Source organism: Diceros bicornis, chromosome 34, assembly GCF_020826845.1.
Source record: "Diceros bicornis minor isolate mBicDic1 chromosome 34, mDicBic1.mat.cur, whole genome shotgun sequence".
NCBI classification, from domain to species: Eukaryota; Metazoa; Chordata; class Mammalia; order Perissodactyla; family Rhinocerotidae; genus Diceros; species Diceros bicornis.
This window is the reverse complement of record NC_080773.1, coordinates 27,353,438-27,360,318: the sequence shown is the minus strand read 5'-3', so window position 1 is coordinate 27,360,318 and position 6,881 is coordinate 27,353,438. Positions and strand designations below refer to the sequence as shown.

Sequence of the window (6,881 nt, the reverse complement as noted above, 5' to 3'; positions counted from 1 at the left end):
TTCCCCCAGATTTCTCCCTCTCTCTGAGTCTGGCAATATCCCCCCAGCCATGCCATGGCCTCTGTGACTCTGAGACTTTGAATGTGCAGTTCTTTCTCCTGAAACACCCTTCCCTCCCCATTCCTACCTCTCCAAGTCCTACTCATCCTTCAGGCTCAGTCTTAAATGCCACCCAGGTGTGTGTGCATGTGTGTATCATTATATGGCTCTGAGCAGAGTGACATTCAGTCTTTTATTCATACACTCATTTAACCAGTGTTATTGCACACCTATGACGTGCCAGTATTGTCATGGGGGCCATCGGTGAACACAACTTCAAAACTCACTGTCATCCAAAGGATTGGGAAGGAATCGATGTCAGCAACATGGTGGAGTGAGCTGTTCCCTTTTTCTCTCCTCCTTTGAACCACAACTAAATGGACATTCATTGATCAGCAGAGGATCCCCACACAGCACATCAGGATGCCTGAGAGACCTGTACAGCTGTATATCTGAATGGGGATGGACTACCCCCAGGGAGGTGGTGGAGATAGGTGAGCACCCTCTGGCCCCCAAGCAGCCCACTACATGTGCACAACTGCTCTCCCTGCTGGAGCACTCATAGCACTTCTGTGACCCCAAGGGTGGGAGTATGCCTCAGCATGTCCACGAGAACAGGTGATGGCAGCCCTGAACCCCTGTGTGATTGCTTTCCCGTCTAGTGAGAGAGCCTGCAGTTCTGCCACCATCCTAGGGAGTGGCACAGGCTCAGAGTCAGTGGGGAGGCCCCACCCACCAAGCACAACAGCTTGTGCAACCTAGGAGGAGATGGTTGCAGAGCTGTGCACCTGAGTAAATGAGTTCCCGGCTGCTGTGAATCCCCACAGTACTGCTGTTGCCCCGAAGAGGGGAGTACATCTCAGCAGGGCTGTGGGAGCAGGCGGCAACAGCCCTGAGCCCTTGTGTGATTGCTTTCCCATTCAGTGGGAGAGCTCACATCACCACTGTGGTCCTAAAGAATGGCCCAGACTGGGACAGGCACTTCTGACAGGGATCACGGTGGGCTCAGAATACACAGTTCCTGCCAACACCCCAGTTGCAGCAGGTAGAATCTGCGATCAGATACTATCACTATGCAAATGCACAAATCCATCCCATCAAATAGTAGGAAGAAGTATATTAATACTCCACACCAGAAGGAAAAAGAACAACACCCAGAAATCAATCCTGAAGGCACAGAAATATACAATATAAATGGCAGAGAATTCAAAATAGCTATCATAAAAATACTCAAGGATTTACAAGAGAACGCAGAAAGACACTTCAATGAAATCAGGAACAAAATTAACAAACAGAGCGAATTCTTCACAAAAGAGATTGAAACCCTAAAGAAAAAGCAACCAGAAGTGTGGGAGATGGGGATTTGTTGTGTAACTGCAGAGTTACCGTTTGGGATGATGGAAGAGATCAGGAAAGAGACAGAGGGGATGGTTGCACAACATTGTGAGTGTACTTAGTGTCACTGAATTGTACCCTGTAAAATGTTAAAAATGGCAAGATTTGTATTCTGGATATTTTATCATAATAAAATAAAGGGAACAAGAAGCACTTCTGTCATCAAGATGCTGTCATTATGGAGACAAGAATAAAGAATAAACAAAATTAGAGCATTTCAGGTATTGATACATGTTTGGGGGAAATCCCTCAGGGAAAGGAGCCTGTGACATAATGCAGTGGGTTTTCTATATTGAGAATGTGATGTGATGGAGGTGATATTTGAACAAAGATTTGAAGGCAGGGAGGAAGCAGGCTCTGTGTTTCCCTAAGTGAAAAGTAGTCCAGGAAGATGGAAACAGGGGAGGAGTGAGTGCCACGGCGCTGAGGCAGAAGCAGGCGTGGTGTGTGGTGGAGACAAGAGGCTGATGTGTAACAGCACAGGGAGGATGGTGCAGATCCTGTGGAAGACCATCGCAGGTCAGTGTACGATTCTGGAAGCCTTTGAGGAGAGCAGACACATGACTAGATCCTCAAGTTAGCAGGATCCCAATGGCTGCTATCTTCAGATTGGCCAGATTGGGTCCAAGGCATCAAAAAACAGATGTGGCACGTCACTCCTGGGTACTCCAGGCAGGAGGTTAAGGTTCCCTGGACCATGGACATCATGTAAGTAGGGAAGATATATTTGGGAAACATTTGGAAGGTCAAGCTGACTGAATTTTCTAATGGATATGGTAAGTAGGGGAAAGAGGGGGCAAGGATGGTGCTGAAATCTTTCCTCTGAGCAACTGGAAGGATGGAGTTGTGTTCCATGGAGGGTGACAGAGAGTAGGGTTTTGAAGGGTGCTGATCATTCTAAGAAGCCACTCGATAGCCCACTGGGGGTGTCAGTGAGAGAGCTGGATATGAATGTCTAGAGAGCAGGAGAGAGGTCCAGACTGGAGATGTTAACATGTATAGCCAGTGTAAGGTGATGACAACAGATGAGGGGAAAAAAAAAAAGAGTGGGATGATAAGAAGATGGAAGATCCTCAAAAATTAAAAATAGAATTACTATATGATCCTGAAGTTCTGCATCTAGGTATTTATCCAAAAGAATAGAGAGCAGGGACTCAGATATATTTGCACAACCAGGCTCACAGCGGCATGTTCACAATAGCCAAAAGGTGGAAGCAATCCAAGCATCCTTCAGTGAGTGGATGGATAAACACAATGTGGTGTATACCTACCATGGAATGTTATTCAGTCTTAACAAGGAGGGAATTCTGACACATGTTACCACATAAATAAAACTCAAGGACATTACGGTAAGTGAAATAAACCAGGCACAAAAAAGGTAACCATTATTTGATTCCACTAATATGAAGTATCTAAAGAAGTCAAATTCCAAGACACAGAAAATGGGATGGTGTTGCCCATGGCTGGGACGTGGAAGGAAGTGGGAAGATTTTGTTTAATGGGAATAGAGTCTCAAGTTGTGCAAGTTGAAAAGTTTTTTGGTATTTTTGACTACATGTCAAATCTAGAAATGCAGAACACACCAGTATGCTACCAGGACACCTGGCAGATTCACCAGTGACTGCAGCTCTAAAGCCCAACAGTACTGAGTGTTTGGGGATGAAGTAACTCCACTGGGTGGGGAGCATCTCACAGGCATGGACCAGGTGGGTCGTCTCCATTCTTGTCTCCAGCCTCCCCAACACATGGATGCTCATTCATTGTTTGGGGAATGAATGAATGAATGAATGAATGATTGGCTACTACCTTCACCTCACCTAGGACCCCCTTCTTTTCTTCTGCCCCAGATGCTCACACAGACCCTAATGAACCTACACCTGGCAGCATCACTGACATCTAGATGCGGCTGTGATCTCCCATGGTCCAGCAGGAGCTGACTAGCACCCTGCTGTAGACAACAGGGCTCAGAAATGCACCTCAGATGGGAGGCCCTTAGAGATTCACCATATCTCACTCCTCAGGTGTCCTCAGAGGTCCTGGTCCAGCCTCTGGTTCTGAAGGGAAGTCCCCAAATGAGGGCAAGAAATGGTGTCTGCTCATGGTCTGCTCCCCTCTGGGAGGGTCTCTAGGTCTCTGGGCCATGGCGTGTCCTCTTGCTCTGTGCAGAAGCTGACGAGCTCCAGCCTGCAGTTCCTCTTCTGTTAATTGCTTGCCAAGGTTGCAAGCTCGTCCCCAGCTTCTCATTTGCCTTCCGCTTCTCTTGTCAGACACAGCACTGACGTACAAAACCCTCCATCTCAGAGATGCTGCCACTGCTGCTGCCCCTGCTGTGGACAGGTGAGTTAGCTTATGGGGCACGGGGCTGGTGGGGCAGGGGCTGAGGCTGACCCTCGTTTCCGCACTGGGTTCCAGCTCAGAATGACAAATAGCTTTTGGAAATGCAGCAGTCTGTGACCCTGCAGGATGTTCTGTGCATCTCCGTGCCCTGCACCTTCTCCCATCCCTGGAACTACTGGACTAACTCTGTCTCAGCTCATGGCTACTGGTTCCAGTGAGGGGCCAGTACAGACCAGGATGCTCCTGTGGCCACAAACAACCCAGATCATAAAGTGCAAGAAGACACCCAGGACCGAATCTGCCTCCTCGGGAACCCCCGGACCTACGACTGTTCCCTGGACGTCAGAGATGCCAGGAGAAGGGACAATCGAAAATACTTTCTTTGCGTGGAGAGAGGAAGGTCAAAATGGACATACAAATCTAACCATCTCTCTGTCCATGTGACAGGTAAGGAATGGACTTCAGGACAAACCACAAGGGAAGTACATGGGGGTCCCAAGGCAGGGCTGGGTTGCAACTGCCCTCCTTGGATGGCATTGGGGGTACAGTGTGTCAGAGCTCAGAGGGAGGAGCTGGACCAAAGCCCAAGGCTTCCCTTAAGGCCACACCTCATACTCTCCATCCTGATCCCTGTGTCTACCCATCTCCTCACCAGCCCTGAGCCACATACCCCACATCCTCATCCCAGGGACCCTGGAGTAGGGCCGCCCCAGGAACCTGACCTGCTCTTTCCCCTGGGCCTGTCAGTGGGGCATGTCCCCCATCTTCTCCTGGACATCAGATGCCCTCAAGTCCCTGGGCCCCAGAACCCAACTCTCCTAGGTGCTCATGCTCACCCCACGGCTCCAGTGCAATGGCACCAATCTCACCTGTCAGGTGAATTTTCCTGCAGCTGGTGTGACTGTGGAAAGGACAATCCAGCTCAATGTCACCTGTAAGTGCTGGGGGGTGGGGGTGGGCAGGAGGGCTGGGCTGGGGACTATGCAACCCGAAGAACCCAGTCTGGAAACACTAGCAATGCAAGGAACAGAAGAAGATTCCTTTCAGATGTTTGCAGTACAGAAGAACTTAAAAAGACTAAATTTTGACTCATGATAGCTCAATAAAAATATGAATAATTCTTAAATCTAGGTGATGGGTTTATTATTTATTGTCTCTTTGGTACTTTTGTAAAAAATAAAAAAGTTAAATAAAAATTTGCTGTTCTCCCAGTGCCCTTACTGAAACTTTTTGTTTCAGTTTGGGTGATTTCTTTTTTTTTTTCTCCCTAAAGCCCTAAAACATAGTTGTGTATTTTACTTATGAGTCATTCTAGTTCTTCTATGGGAGCTACCACCTAAGCGTGGCTACTGACAGAGGAGTGGTGTGGTTCCATGCCCGGGAACCGAACCTGGGCTGCCGAAGTGGAGAGTGTGGAACTTGAACCACTAGGCCATCAGGGATGGCTCCAGTTTGAGTAATTTCTATGGATTGATCTGAAAGTTTACTTATTCTTTCCTCAGTTTTGTCAAGACTATGGAGTCCGTCAAAGTCATTCTTCATTTCTGTTATCATATTTAAAAATTTTCTACCATTTCCATTTATCTCTTCCTCATAATTTTCATCTTTATGTTTAAATTCCACCATATGATCATGCATCTTGCCCGCCTTTTAACATAATAATTATAGTTATGTTCATGTTCCTGTCTGTTCCTGTCATGTTCCAACATCTTGGTCATGCTGGAGTCTGCTGCTGTTGATTGTTTTGTCTCTTGAAAATTGGTTGCTCTTTCTATTTTTGTGTATTTCATAACTTTTTATTGAATGTTGGACATCATGTGTAGAAAAGCAGAGACTGAGGGTAACAGAGTTTGTGCCTGGAAGTGGGCATGCCTCTTGTTCTGTTGCGATGTTAATGTGCGAGTTTGAATCACTCCCCTCATAATTGAGCTGGATTTTGGTTTTGTGGTTGGTGTAGTTACCTTCTGTCAGCAGAGCTTCCAATTCCTCTAGTGTTACTTACAATTATGGCTGGGTGGTAGAAAGGATTTTTCAACATTTTTTTTCCACCTATAGTTTTTGTTTTCCCTATGACCTTGTTTCTCAGAGAAGTTATCTCTCCAGGTTCTTTCCCAGGAGATTGAATGTGATACCAATCACAGTGATATTTTGTTGGAAAGGATCAACAAGAGTGAAGAAATCATAAAAAAGAGAGAAGTTTTTGTATATTCATACCACAAGATATCAATAACTATCATAAAACTGCAGCAATTAAGGTAAGGTGGGAGTGTTACTAGGATAGACTAACAGAACAGAGTGGAATGTTCAGAATCAAACCTGCACATACACAGTTACTTGATTTATGACAAGAACTATACTTCAATGCAGTAGGGAAAATATGTCACTTTCTATGAATAGCCCTGGATCCATTGGATATTCATAGGGGAAAAAATAAATCATAACGCCTGAATAACACCATACGTGAAAATCCACTACTAATGGTTTGGAGACCTTAATATAAATAGTGAAAATGTAGATATTTTGGTAGAAGACCACATGTGTATTCCTGGGGCTATGCATAGATATCTTAAATAGGGCAAACATTTACTAATAATGAAGGAAAAGATTGATAAACTTGACTACATTAGAACTAAGAAACTCTTTATAAAAGATGCAGTGAGGGAGATATTTCCAATAAAAATATCCAGGAAAGAACTTGTTTGCAGAATATTTAAGTATGTGTTAAAAACTCACAAGAAAAATATCAGCAACCAAATAGAAAAATGGACAAATGATTTAACCCCTTCACAAAAGAAGATATTCAAATTCACCATAGGTATATGAGTTTCTCAATCTCATTAGTCATCATAAGCCCACAATGACATTCCACTTATATCCAGGATGGTTAAAATGAAAAAATGAACAAATACTGGAATTACAAGTATTGCCCAGAATTGAAACAACTGGGACTCTCATATACTCACAATTGGAATGTAAATGTTATAACCACTTTGGAAAACTCTTTGACAAACCTACTAAAACTGAATATGTACATAATCTATTACTGAGAAATGCCACTCTAAAAAATGTATCCAACAAAAGTGCATATATATACCAAAAGACATCTTTAT

General features: G+C 44.8%; 1 protein-coding gene across 1 annotated transcript in view; it reads left to right on the top strand.

Moving 5' to 3' along the window:
- Positions 1–6,881, top strand: part of LOC131397267 (myeloid cell surface antigen CD33-like) — a 295,514-nt gene that overhangs the window by 56,740 nt on the left and 231,893 nt on the right. The window lies entirely within an intron of this gene.